The sequence below is a fragment of the Pectinophora gossypiella genome, chromosome 19 (assembly GCF_024362695.1).
Source record: "Pectinophora gossypiella chromosome 19, ilPecGoss1.1, whole genome shotgun sequence".
In the NCBI taxonomy this organism is placed as follows: domain Eukaryota; kingdom Metazoa; phylum Arthropoda; class Insecta; order Lepidoptera; family Gelechiidae; genus Pectinophora; species Pectinophora gossypiella.
The window spans coordinates 453,427-469,947 of record NC_065422.1 but is presented as its reverse complement, the minus strand read 5'-3'; the positions used below and the strand labels follow the sequence as shown (position 1 = coordinate 469,947).

Sequence of the window (16,521 nt, the reverse complement as noted above, 5' to 3'; positions counted from 1 at the left end):
AAACGTAGGTTGGAATGACGTGAGCTGGGCCAACCTTGACATTTGAACACTTTTGAGCATAACTGGTATTCTTATACTATGGTTGATGGAAGTCACTGTAATCCTGTGGTACACCGGCTTGCTTCTCAGTCGGGAAGTGCCAGTTCGAACCCCGGTACCGGTCTTGCATAATATATCTTAAGTGCAATTTTCACTGACATACCGGTTGGCTCGACCATTATAGACGGCGATACGGCTCTTCACCTATCACGTTGGTCTAAGAAAGCTCGGTGAGGCGTGGGTCCTTAGTTCATCTTGCCATGGGTGAATCTCTGTATACCCCAATTAGGATATGATTGTGAGCTCATGTTATGTTATCTGTGGTGTAGGCCCGTGCAAGAAGAGCTTATATGGAACGTCGTGTCTTATAAGGAAGTGAAGGAATTGGTCTTTGATAGACAAGAATGGAGAATGCTACAACGACAAGAGCGTGGCTCTGAAATTAATGAAGCCCGTGCTGGATTCGAATCTGGGAGCTCATAGAGAGTCAACCGTTCATCCAACCAGGCTACCGCCACGGCTTGTTTTGGAGCAATCAATACTTATATAACTGACCTAATATTGTCAACACACCTTCCATGTCCATCATAATTTACTTTTTATACGGCGCTAATTAAAACGGAAACTAAATTATTTGGGGCGTAAAAATCGCGTACCTATCAAAAAGTTGATTGCATGTGGGATGGAAAATTTCAGACATTTGTAGGTCAAGTTGTTTTCAACTTTGGTTCGGTTTATACACCTATAAATATAAATGCACATACATAAATTCACGCCTTTTATCCCGAAAGAAGCGGGCAGATCCCAAAAGTATGACCTTGAAGAAAAAAAAACACATTTTGATGTGATTTCCTTCAACAAAATCTGAATTTCTTATTTTTTTTTCATTTCGGGTAAAAACTGAGACCACGTTGTACCTAGATTTAAACTAGTTTGTCTATTGCGTGGTTTTGTGAACACTTGATGGACTTAAAAGTACTTTCTTGTTGGTAAATTTTATGATTCTCTGTACGTTTTGATTCTCCTACGAAATATATAAAAATAAGGCTAAAAATCGCTGTATAATAAATAATGCTGTGGCTTAATATTAATAAATAAATAATAATATAATAATAATCTTTGCATTGCGTTGATTTAGATGCTTAAGTTTTCTACAGCTTCAAGAGATTGTAGACAGAAGTATTAGATGTTAATTTCAACTTGATACCTCCACGCGCGCGTTGGCGCGTCGAAAAATGGTATTGACTGTCAGACGGACAGACGGACGGACAACAAAGTGATCCAATAATCCAATAAGGGTTCCGTTTTTTCTTTTGGGGTTTGGAACTCTAAAAACGATATCAAACTCTACATGAAACGTGTGTTATGAAATCGTGATTAATTTTGTTGCCTAACTTATTATTTTCTGCACGCATTTGCGTGTGTGAGCACCTAAAAATGATAAAGCGTGTCGGCTGTTTATTATTAGAACCCTTTGAAGGGGATGTTTTCCGGGAATCATAAAATACTATACTTACTAACAGTACCCATAAGACAACGTTTACACATAATAACTAAGCTGGTTGATCAAATAAGAAAAGTAGTATCAACACTCACCTTTTAGAAGCTACATTCCGGAAGGTGATCCGTCTGTAACCAAACAAAATGCCAAAATTAAAAAGTAGCCCTTTTTCATTTTAGATTTCATCATCATCATCATCAGCCGTACGACGCACACTGTTGGGCATAGGCCTCCCCCAAGGATCTCCACGACGATCGGTCCTGCGCTGCCCGCATCCAGCGGCTTCCCGCGACCTTCACCAGATCGTCGGTCCACCTTGTAGCGGGCCTACCCACTGAGCGTCGTCCGACACGTGATCGCCATTCTAGAACCTTTCCGCCCCATCGGCCATCGGTTCTCCTCGCTATGTGTCCTGCCCACTGCCACTTCAGCTTTGCAATTCTCCGAGATATGTCGGTGACTTTAGTTCTCCTGCGGATCTCCTCATTTCTGATTCGATCGAGCAGGGAAATACCGAGCATAGCTCTCTCCATTGCCCGCTGAGCGACACCGAGCCTCTTTTTTGCTCTACAGTTGGGTAATGAAGTAATAAATTGTTGAATATTATTCAGTGTAATTGCAATACATCGGATTGGTAATCTGCTTAATAAATATCATTACTGTCAGGAATATTTAAGGTTTAATGGCTGAAGCCGTAATTAAAGATTTATTCTACGTTTAAATCGGTTATGTATGTGGTAAATTGAAATAAACGCACATAAACTCACGTCCGCTATGCCTAATGGGTTGACAGAATCATAAGGATGTAGAACAGGGGGCTTAAAATGGCCACATCGAAGCAATTCATCTAAGAAAGCAATATTGCTAATTGACATTTGTTTCCATTGCGCACTTATTTTTATATGCGCAAATGTCAAATTGCAATATTCCTTTTTTAGATTAGGCAAGTAGTCACCGGAACCAACGGCTTAATGTGCCTTCCGAAGTACGGATCCTTTTACTTTTTGGACAATCAGGTGATCAGCCTGTAATGTCCTAACCAAACTAGGGATCACAACGTGATTTTTGTGATTTGTCCCCACCGGGCTTCGAACCCGGGACGTCCGGATCATGAGCACAACGCTCAACCGCTTCACCTGCCGTTCACCGTATGAATATAGTGAAATAATTAATAGCGATCAGCTCACATGGCTCATGTAACCAATTTAGAAAATTCCACTTGATATTAACTCAGAATCATGAGCAAAAGCATCCCCCTTAATATTCGTTACAATATCACTTACACCCGAAAACTGAGAGGGATAATTCAAACCGTGATTCTGAGTCAATATCAAGTGGAATTTATTGTCGCAAAACTGTTTTTCTTTTTTAATTCCAGACGTTATTAATTATAATATTTCAGTTTCATACTAATGCGATGCGACGCGAAAATTCAGTTTTCGCTTGATATTAACTCAAGACTCATGTGCTGAATCATCCCCCTCAGTATTCGGTGTTGTATGAATACACTCTGTATAAATAATATTAAAAAAAAGAAAACTACGTAGACACATTCTGTGCCGCTTCAGTGGTAAGCACAGTTACCAAAATAACAAAATAATGAAATAATAAAAAAAAAAATATTTCGGGCCACCATGAAACTGACAGATAAGAACGAATGAATGAATGAACCTAATGAGCCGGAACGTATCAAACGCGAAGTGATATGAAATTTTACGATAATATCCCCGATGGCTGAGTTTCGATGGCATTTCGGCGTTGAAAATTGAAAAATAATAGCGAGAAAACTAGCTGAATGGCAGAATAAATATAAATGGCGCACTAAAAGTGGGTTTGTTGGTCCAACTGGTCGGATTTTAGAGAGATATTGCCAATCGAACGCCTGTGAAGTGGTATTGACAAAGTAGAAATAGAATTGAGTAAACGTTTTTAGGAAACTGGACGCTAACACTCTCTTTAGGAATGGACTTGTGGACACGAAAGAAAATCAACATCCATTTGTGCTTACTCCAAATTTCAATGTACGCTTAGAAACAGGGCTTGAAACCGCTTTCAAGCGTAATCTTAACCGCTTGTATACCTTTTTGCTTTGGCGGCCTTATTGCTGCTTAGCAATAAGGCCGCCAGATTGTACTGTATCTATCTTCATCTGTGTGAATCTGTTTTGTATGTTGTGTGCAATAAAGTATATTTGATTTGATTTGATTTAACCGGTTAAGGTACACAAGCAGTTAAGGTTACACTACCGTCATTATAATAATCAGTATGAAATTCCAGCGGTACCAGTTTCCTATTGTTTCGTAAAACGCTGTCCTAACCTTAACCGCTTGTATACCATAATCTCATTCAAACCCCGCTTAGTAACAACAACTCAGTTCACGAACATGATAGGAAAATGACGTAAAAACAAGCCAATTATTTAAATCACTATGAAATATGTATTTGTAAGTAGTACAATTAAACTAGGCACAAATCGATGGCTTATTGCCTCCTTTGTACTATCGAGTTTTATGAAACGAAGGATTTTAAATATTCACCATGTTTTTAAATATCAACCTTTATAATATAAACGTAGCTTACTTGTAACTTATTAAAACATAAACAGCTTAATATACCACCCACTGTTTAGCATAGACCTTCTCTCAACTGGAGAGGGTAGACGCGAATGAACTGCGGGTACTTTTAAAAAAATTGTCTATTTACTTACTAACATTATTACTTACATAGCTATGATCGGGACGTACTTTATTACTCCATAAAATTCTGATAAAATGTGCCCCGATAATAATGTTATTGAAGTACAATTTAATTTAATAAATGCTTAGGGTGTTGTTATTAACACCAGAAATAATGCTAATGATAGAAAAATATATAACATATTTGGTAACAATATTATAGTAAAAGAAGTTACTGTAGTGATGAGATCAGCACAACATCGGAAACTGTGGTGCGAAATGGAGGAGGTCTGAAACCAACAGTGAGATGATGTGCGCTGATTGATGAAAAGGAGTAAAAGTTACACTAAGTCGCTGCAATATTACACAGTACATTTTTTATTAGATGTAAATCGTTCTTCCTCTATCGTGCGGGTTGGTCATCGACCTTAATAAACATGGTGTCATGGTTATTAAACCGCCAAACTGACATGGTTCCTGTAACGACTTCCTCATTATATTGCTGTTGCATCGCAGGGCTGACAACCACACCAATGCACACATATGCGCACATACACACACACACACACACATCAACAAAATTTTAGTTTATATTCAATTATTTTAATCTTTTTTTATTAAGTACTTGGGCGATAGGCTAATGGCTTGTCACCAAGTGTTCCGTCCGTTTTAGGAGCAGTTGTTATATTACATTATAAGTGTCTCAGTGAGAATGTTAAGGATGTAGGCTTCATATTCTAAACATTACAACGCAAATAATTGTATCTAGCTTTTAAGTCTACATCTGTTTGTTCTCCAAATAAATAAATAAATATTGTATAATACTTTCCATAAAATGGCGAACATAATATTACGTTTGCTACTACAGAATAATGAACACCATGTATTATATATCTACGTGCTGATTTTTTATTAGCGGAGATTATGAAAATACTCATTAATATCCATAATCAAAAGCTAAGCACACGTTTGTGATCAAGACCAACATAAAATATTTAAAAAATAAATTGTTACAATATAAATCTTAGTACAAAGTGAAGAGTGACTGAACTACTATTAAATTAGCCTAATCTTCGGCGAAATCAAAATACACAAAAGTGCTACATAAAACTTCAGTGAAGAAATGAAACTTAAAACAATAAAAAATGTGAAATGCTTGATAACATCGAAAATAAACCTTTTGAAAAAGAAATAATTCAAAATGAAATTCGCTTTAATGTACCTGATAGCAACAGTCCCTTCTATTTTATGTGTGCTCATTTTGTTAACAACATGGCTTCTAATGCCGAAATGGCGGACTATGCATAATTATATAAGTTTAAACCAAATTGCAGCTGGGACCTACCAACTTTGTTGTTCGTGTTCCATGATAATTTTACATTTAGACTGGAGAGAAGATTACGATTTATGGTCATTTATATCTACAATCAACAGTTTTTTCTTCGAACTATCTCTTTGTTGGTCCCTTTGTAACTCACTCTACACTTACCTTAAGCTTGTACTGATTCACACAGGGAAAATAAGTTACGAGAAAAGATTAGCCACCTTATTCAGCTATGGAATTTTGATTGTGATAAATATTATTTGCAGTGTCGCCGAAAACGATATGCCATACATATTAATAATAGAACTAAATGAATCCCAGTTAAATTATAGATTAACCAAATTCATTCCAGTCTTGTTGATTACAACGATAAATCTATCGATTTTTGTAAAAGTTTGTAAGTCTGTCACGTCTTCAAAAATAAGAAGTACAAAGTTGAATTTGAGAATTCTGGTTTCTCTCTTAGGTGTAGCGTTTTTCTGCGATAGCTGTGTAGTTGTTTATATAATAGTCGATATGACTAATTTCATTTATAAGAACCCATATTTGAAATCAGTTAGTTATGTTACACAGACCCTATTTGCTACACGAATGTTAGTTCAAAGTGTTGTTGTTTTATTCAATAAGAATTCAAGGGCTCATTGTATAAGATTTTGTAAACAAAGAACTCTATGTTGTATCTTGTAATTGTCTTCATGTAAATAGAAGTGACACTTGTGATAAAAAAAGGTCGTGATTGCCCGAGTTGTGACACATTAAACGGAAATATGAGATATAGGTATATTTCAATGTCAAAAAAGCAGCCGATCAGAATTTATTGAACTTAATTTTTTTATATACCTACTTCTTTCATCTTGATACTGGTTACTACTAAGTATTATTATTGTATCTGCCTTATGTAAGTTATTATATATTTATAACACCAAGGGCAAATGTAATGTAATAAATAAAAAGAAGCCTTCAAGTCAGAAGCATAGATAAACCTCTGCAGTTTCAAGTTTTTCGTATCAAACAAATGCGTTTAACAAACTAACGGTCGTTCGTTGTATTTAAAACAAATATCAATTTATAAAAACACATAACCTACAATTTGGGAACGTGGAATATAAGTATAAGTACACCACAATTTACGTAATAAACGGTCATATTCTAAATTCAGCCTCAAGGTGATGGATACTTTTTCATACATAAACATATGTGAATCCCACAAGGTATTATTTTATATCCCGTATGTTTAAAAGTATTCCATTTTAGATACTTTTTAATATCACTGTTAAAAACTGTTAGGCTCGTATAAAATCAATAAAAATCACACATAATTTGTATGTTTCAAAACTCAATCATTAGGTACCAATATTAAGTTGCAATTACTCCATAAAATGCTGATAAAAAGTGACCTTGATCGTGTTATTATTCAGACCCAGTACAGTTTTAAATTAATATATCGATAGGGTGTTATAAATAATACAATGAGATCGTTTCCGTCCCGTAGGTTTGATTAATGGCTAATTGTGATCCTATCTGAAATCAGCATAATTATTAATGTTTGATTTGATCAGTATTTTTTCTATTCTAATCTTTATTTTAAATAGCTAACATCATATTATTTTCTTCTGATCACTAAACATCCTGTATTATAGTTAGGTACAAGTAGATTGTTTTAATTAGTTAGCAAAGATTATAAAAACACTCATTAGTTTTCATGGGGAAAAGCTGAACACACGTTCGTGTTAAAATTATATTAAAATATTTGAAATACAAGTGATTGTAGAGTGAATGTAAAACTGAATATTATGTATGTGTGAGTGAACAAGATAATATTCGAATAATGTTTGGACAACTTGGAATATAAAAGTGATTTAAACGTTAGTGGAACTGGAACTGAAGTAAAGTAAAGTGAATGAAAATGACTTAAAATAAAACTGAAAACTATTTTGTTGACATTGAAAATGAACTGATAGAAAATGGAATTCGCGTTGATGTACCTGATAGCAACTGTACCTTCCGTTCTGTGTGTGCTCATTTTGTTGACAACATGGCTTCTAATACCAAAATGGCGGACTATGCATAATTATATAAGTTTAAACCAAATTGCAGCCGGGACCTACCAACTTTGTTGTTCGTGTTCCATGATAATTTTAGATTTAGATTGGGAAAAAGATCATTATTTATGGTCATTTATATCTACAATCAACAGCTTTTTCTTCGAACTATCTCTTTGTTGGTCCCTTTGTAACTCACTATATACTTATTTGAAGCTTGTATTGATTCACACAGGGAAAATAAGTTACGAGAAGAGATTGGCAACATTATTTAGCTATGGGATTTTGATTGTGATAAATATTATTTGCAGTGTCGCCGAAAACGATATGCCATACATATTATTAATAGAACTAAATGAATCCCAGATAAATTATAAAATAACCAAATTCATTCCAGTCTTGTTGTTTACAACAATAAACTTATCGATTTTTGTTAAAGTTTGTAGATCTGTCATGATATCAAAAATAAGAAGCACGAAGGTAAATTTAAGAAATGTTGTTTCTTTACTGGGGGTTGCGTTTTTCTGCGATAGTTGTTTGGTAGTTTTCATACTAGTTGATATGATTGATTTTATTTATGACAAACCATATTTGAAATGTATTAGCTACGTTACACAGACCATATTTGCGACACGGATGTTAGTTCAGAGTGTTGTTGTTCTACTCAATAAGAATTCTAGAGTTCATTTGATAAGATTTTATAGACAAAGAAGACGATGATGTTTATTAAATGTATTCGAAATTTCTTTATCATTTTCTTCGACCCTATGGTCGTATCATCACTAATTTAAGAGCCACGCTCTTGTCGGTGTGTTCTCTATTCTTGACTATCACAGCTCAATTCCTTCACCTCCTCGTAAGACACGACGTTCGCCTTTTATTTAATCTGTTCCATGTAAGCTCTTCTTGGTCTTCCCCTTCCTTTTTTTCCTTGTAGCTTCCCTTCTATGATGGTCATATACCAGATCCATATTTCTGAGCTTTCCTAAACAGTAGTAACACAACGTATAAAAGGGACACTTTACTCCCCGCACCGATACGAGACTGATTATTACCCCTGCAATACATCTGTCGTTCAATCGGCTTGCCGAAGTTGATGTGACGTCACGAATCCCCCCCCCCATACCTTATGTGCTTAATGCTTATTACACTCTTCTTCTTATGGTGTAGGTTGTGAGGTGGAATACCAACCTCATCAACCCTGGTGTCAGGGTTATTTTTGAAACGCCAAAGGCCTCTGACATGGCTCATGTAACGACTACATACTTACATCAGTAAATAGTAAACGGGACCAACGGCTTAACGTGCCTTCCGAAGCACGGATCATCTTGCTTGTGGACAATAAGTGATCAGCCTGTAATGCCCTAACCAAACTAGGGATCACAATGTGATTTTTGTGATATGTCCCCTCCGGGATTCGAACCCGGGGCCTCCGGTTCGTGAGCCCAATGCTCAACCACTGGACCACGGAGGCCGTTCTTATTACACTAATGGATTAGATAGTGTAATAAAATCAAATATACTTAATTGAAGTTTGTCAGTTAGTCAACTACACTGCGGATGTTCTTCCCTTCAAAACAAACGTCTTTGAGAATAGCACTCACAACGTGTTTTTATTTTTTAAGAAACAGCAATTAAATTTTTACACCCACTTACTTAAAAATATATAAAATGCACAAACATTTTTCATTTCAAGTCGTCTGTAATTACGACTCAACAAAGCATAAAAAGGAAATAGAAATACACAGTTTGAAACGTTTTACTTTTTCTCATCCCCTATATTTTCTTAAATAGGTATGGAAAATGTAGGTAACTCAAACAGAGACGGGACAAAGGAAATAGTTAATTTATTTTGACTCCTTAAAAAAAGGAATTATGCTGCGTTAAATGTTTCCTGCTAGCATACTTAGGTGCTGGTTCTCTGTTTGATGTGTGCTCAAACGAAAGGTATCATAAGGTTCAAAGAACAGGCTTACTATGAACTAAAATCGCCAATACTTTATGTAAGGATCAAGAAAGAATAAAGAGTATACAAACAAATTGCTTCACTTATTCAACTCAATAAACAATATTATTATGTATTTACAATAATTAAAACACATAATAACGGGTTATTACCACGTATAAATCAGGGATATGATACTCCCGATATTTCGACACTGTTGCAAGTGTCATCCCGTGATCATGGAGGCTATTGAGCCACCAAAGGCCCCTGACATGGCTCATGTAACGACTACTTACATCAGTAAGTAGTAACCGGGACCAACGGCTTAACGTGCCTTGCGAAGCACGGATCATCTTACTTTCGAATAATTAGGGGATCAGGCTGTAATGTCCTAACCAAACTAGGGTTCACAAAGTAATTTTTGCGATATTTCCCCACCGGGAATCGAACCTAGGACCTCCGGATCGTGAGCCCAACGCTCAACCACTGGACCACGGAGGTAGTCTTTGCAGTAACAGGTTTGTTTACCTTTTATGAAGATCATTCTCGGACGAACTTTAGTACTTGCTTAACTATTGTTGTTCGTATCATTTTATCGTTTACACCACACCCCAAAGCCTCCATTTCTACAAACAGCATAATGGAAAATTTACCGTATAATGAAACCTTGTTCAACGACACCCTGCCTACCTTCCCGACAGCTGTTCTCCGCTGTTGACACACAAATAAAGAACGCGTTAAATTAAAATCCTACAGATAAGCAAGACCGGGCGTTGTACTAATCGCTATGGCCTGTCAAATCTCGTGCTCTTTGCCACAAGTTTGTTTTAAAAAATGTTTGAATTGATTCTAAAGAAAAAAAAACAGGGTGTTAGTGACATCGTAACGAATACTGAGAGGAATGATTCAGATCATGATTCTGAGTTAATAGCAAGTGGAATTTTCCGTCGCAAAATTCATGGTTTTATTTAGATTTTTTAAATTATTTTCAATTCTATACTTTTGCGATGGAAAATTCCACTTGATAATAACTCAGAATAATGAGCTGAATCATCCCCCTCAGTATTCGTAACGGTATCACCAACACCTGATTCTGAGTTGATATCAAGTGAAATATCATGTCGGAAAATTAATTAAAAATTTTGTAGTACTCTGGCGCCCCACGTTGAAAATTTCACTTGATATTAACTGAGAAACATGGTCTGAATCATCCCTTACTTTTCGTTACGATGTCACTAACACCTTAAACCTGGTATTATCTTTGGGCAGGTCACGTCTGTCAGATTCGTAACATTCTGTGAGCTAAGATCACCACAGAAGGGTCTCTGAGTCACACACCGGACACTTCATACAAAACTACACATTGATGTTATCGTTCACACGCATCTTTGTGTGTGACGTCTGACGCCTATACGATTGAAGACTAAAGTAACACCGAGGGGGGTGGGGTAACTCTAGCTCAGCCGCTGGTGGGGAGCGGCGTTCTTTGTTATATGTCCAAGTAGAGGCAGACGCAGGCATGGCAGACCAAAGTGGAGATGGCGCAACGACGCTTTCCTGCAAAGCTAACCGGAGAAATTACTGGAGACAGAATCTTGGAAGGAAGCTTTTGCTCCGCAGTGGGACACCTCAGGCTAGATAAGATAGGATAGGAAGATTATCTTCAGTCTTCGTTTTGTAATAAGGCGGATAGTGTACAAGCTTCTTAGCTATAACAACGTACTAACGGGACAAGAAACAGCTCATGAAATGTAAATAGCTCGTTACCACCTCAAAGTGAGAGAAGTAAAACATGATAAACTGTTGTCTGGGTACTTTGTTCCATATTCAAGCGTCGTAACACTGCACTTTATTCGCATATTCAGAGGTTTTATATACAGTTTTTCTTTAAAAAAAAATGCTGAACCATAAACAGAGATTCGGCTCATCACATATTGCGTTGGCATAGAATGTTTATTACATAAAAGCGAAAGATCAGTGACTGACTGACTCACTCACCACGAAATCTTCTCCTTCTTTTGCAAATTTTGCACAGGGGTTCACTAAGAAGGCATTGTGCGCAATTCATCCCCTAAGGGAGTAAAAAGGGGTGGAAAAGATTGCATGAAACTTTTGTAGTTATAATAGTAAGGTTTCATGCACACGAAGTCGCGGATAACAGCTCGTAAAGAGTAATACTACGTATAGAACGGTAGGGCGGAGCCCCGTTCACACGTTCATATTGGGTGCTGACTTCAGTCCATGCTTCAAGTCCAGTCCTCGCGACACTGCAAACGCGCCACACGGCTCCTTTTTTTTTGGGTCGTTGACTAGGTTCAAGATAAATTATGAAATTCTGATTATTAAATAAAGACAAATCTAAAACCAAAAACATTTTCTTTTCTCCATTTAACTTATTTATGAATTTTAATCAAGAAAAACGTAATAATAAGTCCGACATTTTTATCACGTTTTTCTATGACATCATAGTGTGCCTTTATACAAATTCCGTGTTTTGACTAGTTGAAAACTAGCCTATTATATGGAGCTTCGACCTGTAGCCGTTCGACGTGTATCTACCTAGATAGCATTCGCTGCGTTTATTGGTCGACGCTCTCGACAAAATTCGCACCGCGCGCGACGCGATTCCCAAACAGACCCTGCAGATATTACTTTTGTATCTATCTATTTGCACGTTACACTGCAGTGTGTACATCTATTGAAGGTTGGCCCTCGCAGCACGACAACCAAACGCGCGGGGTTGAATTATATCGAGGGATTCGACCAATAGACGTCTGACGTCTATCTACGTAGATACCATTCGCTGCGTCTAATGGTGCGCGGCGCGGTAACCGTTACCGCCTTTGTCCACTTTTAGTTTTTCTTTGTACCTGTTCTGTATTTATGTGTGAAATAAAGTGTTTTTTTTTTTCATTAATTATACAATTAAGTGGAATTAAAAAGGCCACATCGAAGCAATTCATCTAAAAAATCAATATTTTAATTTGATATTTGCGCGTATAAAAGTAGGTGCGTAATGCAAACAAACGTCAAACAAACTTTTTTAAATGAATTGCCTTTTTAATCCCCAAGTATTATTTATTCAAGTTTCTAATATTATTAATTCTACACCGTACAAGATCGCATTCACAATGCACACGTTTTAATTAGGTTAAAAGCTTATTAAACCCTTAGGGATCATATTAAATGGGTGAAATTGACTTTTTATTATTTTCATAACTGACTTAGGTAACTACAATTTAAAGTTTCAAGTCCTTTGATATTACTTCTGAAATAACGGCTATATTATCTAATTCTGTCTGTCTAAAAAGCAATTTAAGTTTCGAAGTTTAGTTGCGAAGGACGACCTCCGTGGTTGAGAGTTGGACTTACGACCCGGAGGTCCCAGATTCGAATCTCGGTGGGGGCATATCACAAAAATCATTTTTTTGTCCTTAGTTTGGTTAACACATTGCAGACTGATCACCGGATTGTCCAAAAGTGAAATAATTCGTTCTTCAGAAGGCATGTTAAGCGTATAATGCTCTAACGAAACTAGGGATCGCAAGGTGATTATTGTGATATTTTCCACCGGGATTCGAATCCAGGACCTCTGGATGGTGAGCCCAACGCTCAACCACTGGACGACAGAGGCCGGTACTTCTCAGTAATATAGCTTATATATCAAAATAGCACATAGAATTGGTGGCACCCCCTGGTGGCAGGGTTGCTATTGAGCTGCTAAAGGCCCCTGACATGGCTCATGACTACTATATAGTAGTAACCGGGACCAACGGCTTAACGTGCGTGAAGCACGGAAGTAAGATGAATTACAAATAGGCCATTTTCTGTCTAAGGTAGGTACGTTAAGAGTCTGAAATAACACCGCACGGCCATTTATCCAGAACTCTGAAAAAATATAAACAACGAATAAAAACAACTGAAAAACACTTGAGTTTTCCCAAAAAAAAAACAACTCAGTCCTACCAACATGTCCATTTCATATGCATGAAACTTTACAAAACAATAAACCCAAAATGCAAATCGGAGATAACATTGTTATACCCCCAATTTGTGGGGGGACTCTCTTACATTTTGACATGCTTTGGGGTCTCGGGTTGTGCAAATAAACCCTTTTTTACTAACACACACAAAGATACGTAAACTGTCCCATATCGTCTACTAACCCGACAGTCGTATTGACTCTGTTCCAAAACGACCCGGAGCTCCCGGGTTCAAATCCCGGTGGGGACATATCACAAAAAAACATTTTGTGATCCCTATTTTAGTTAGGATATTACAAGCTGATCACCTGATTGTCCGAAAGTAAGATGATCCGTGCTTCGGAAGGCACGCAAAGCCGTAAATTCCGAGCTATACTAGCCCAAACACCTCCTAGACTCCATACCCCCTTCTGATGATTCAGACCTTTATTATGAGTTAATATCGAGTAGAATTTTCCGCCGCAAAATTCATGGATTTTTGTGTTTTTTTTAATTATTTTCAGTTGCATACTTTTGCTACGGAAAATTCCACTTGATATCAACTCAGAATCATAATCTGCATCATCCGTCTGAGATTTCGTTACGATGTCATTAGCGACATCGTAACGTAAAGAGATGCAGGGTGTTAGCACCCTGTATATAAAATCTCACCTGATGATGATATATCTGTGATGGAATATACGTACAAATAACTCCAATCTAGCAGAGAAGCATAATTTTCCTGGCATTCTCAAATACGGAACCCAACAACTCGACTCGGAGTAGCACTTGACCTGTTTTCGTTCACAAACGTCAATCCCCTTGTTAATCCGACATCGGGCATATGTCAATACAGTCCATTAAAAAGGTATTTGATCATGTCACTTCCCAACTCAACCGATTTACCGGGTAATCTCATTCCCAGACTGTTTAAACACCCAAAAATCCTTTCGTCGCTCCAATAGGTATGGACAAATATTTCTTCAGAACCTTGTCTAATATTTGATTTTGTTTAGGGAAATCTTGGAAGGTTTGTTGTCTCTACTTATACACGAGTTACTTAAATTAATGAACCCTATTCATTAGTCGTTGAGGAACTCGGTGGCGCAGCGGTTAACGCGCTCGGTCTGCGATTGTTGAAGTAAAGCAACTTTCGCAAAGGCCGGTCATTGGATGGGTGACCACAAAAATAAAAGTTTTCATCCCGAGTTCCTCCGTGCTTCGGAAGGCACGTTAAGCCGTTGGTCCCGGCTGCATTAGCAGTCGTTAATAACCATCAATCCGCACTGGGCCCGCGTGATGGTTTAAGGCCCGATCTCCCTTCCCATCCACAGGGAAGGCCCGTGCCCCAGCAGTGGGGACGCTAATGGGCTGATGATGATGATTCATTAGTCTTTGTCCTTTATTACATACACGTACCATCACGCCTGTATCCCCGATGGGGTAGGCAGAGGTGTAATAGTATACCAATAAACAGATTTTATCTTCTAAAAAACAATTATGAATCTTCTTAACGAACATAAGAGTTAAAAATACGCTATGTTTAAGTTCCGCGTAATAGGGGGCGAGCCTATTTCCATTAACCAACAAATCGTGGAAACTACGTGATATCAATTAATTGATTTTTTTCCATGATCAAAACTTAAATTCAAACTCACAAAGTCGAATTCAGTGGTTTAGAGCCCAAGCAGAGATTCCAACCCGTGACACGTATTTCTCGTGTAAGATGTTTTTATTATGTGTATTGATTGTAAGTTATGTGTTACTTCGTGTTTTCTATTACGTACATATTTGTTATTTGTTTTATATTTGTTACTGTGGTGTCCCTTTATAATAAACGTTTCTTTCTTTCTTTTCCTTCTTACACTGTGATGTAAGTCACGCGTCGCCCGAACAGAGCTCTCACGGAAATCTTGGAATGATTTGTAAACCACGTATACACGAGTAACTTAAATTAATGAACTCTATTCTCGTTTGTTCTTTATTGAAAGTACGCAAAGAACAATAATGATCTTCGAAAATGAATTAGGGTTGTCACGGTTCAATTCCGATTCCGAAAAGCCGTATTCCGATTGATATTACACTCAGAATATCAATCGGAAGTTTCCGATTGTCAGTCCGATTCCGACAAATCAAATTCCGGTTCCGAAACTCCGATTTCGAATCTAATGACTTTTGTCTTATAAATAAAAATCTATTTTAATTATCGAGTAACTTAATGTTTTTATTTAAAAAAACTTTTTACTTACCTAAATATTGTTTTTGCCCGCGAAGGGTGGCTTGCTAAACATGTTTAAAGACCCTTACGCAAGCCACCCTAAGTGTGTTGTCACATTGGCTTTCCCGCACCGTTGCGTCGTCGTTGCAATGTGCTATCAAATTTATACTAAGTAAGTACTGGAAGGTAAAAAGGCCACAACACATATCGATGTGACTCATCTAAAACGCAATATTGATATTTATTTTTTATTTTTTTTTCCATGTAAAAGCTGATCCCAAAAATAATACAACCGTAATTCTCGATACTAGCGTGTATTAAATGTTTCCTACAGATGTTAAAAAATATTTTATATTACAATAGAAGCGGAAGGTTATAATTATATTGCCGGAGAATCTTGACACCGCGATGCAGAAAATATAGTAATCGGTACAGCGACATTTAGCGGATTCAAAAAACAAAAATATAATACATTGTACCGCGTATACGCGTATGATGTGGTTAAACATTCCGCCCTGGTGGACAAATAATAAATTTGACATTTTGTTCACATCGCACACTTACTTGCTTTCTGTTAGAACAACGTCTATAATGGCCGAGCCGACTGGCGCAAGTTCAGTACAGGGGTTCGAGGGTTCGAAAAAGATAGTAGGATTACATCATTTCTTCTTATTTTGTTCCTTTCTCTCTGTGAAGGGGCCTTTAGCTAAGTACCTACCCGTAACGAATAAAAAAAACTGAACGGGCGGTAAATTATGTTTTATTCAATATTCTCAGGAATGCTAAGTACAGACGCCGTAATTTTTTATAAGTTT

At 37.1% G+C, this 16,521-nt stretch overlaps 1 protein-coding gene across 7 annotated transcripts in view; it reads right to left on the bottom strand.

The window, feature by feature from the left end:
• The window catches only part of LOC126375467 (uncharacterized), a 442,481-nt gene that overhangs the window by 247,845 nt on the left and 178,115 nt on the right, over window positions 1-16,521 (bottom strand). For 6 of the 7 annotated variants that reach the window (XM_050022403.1, XM_050022405.1, XM_050022401.1 and 3 more), the window contains one exon: window positions 1,636-1,668. The exons of the other annotated variant lie outside the window; for it this stretch is intronic. The gene's annotated coding sequence lies outside the window, so the exon portion shown is untranslated. The remainder of the gene's footprint in view (window positions 1-1,635; window positions 1,669-16,521) is intronic. 7 annotated transcript variants of the gene reach the window in all.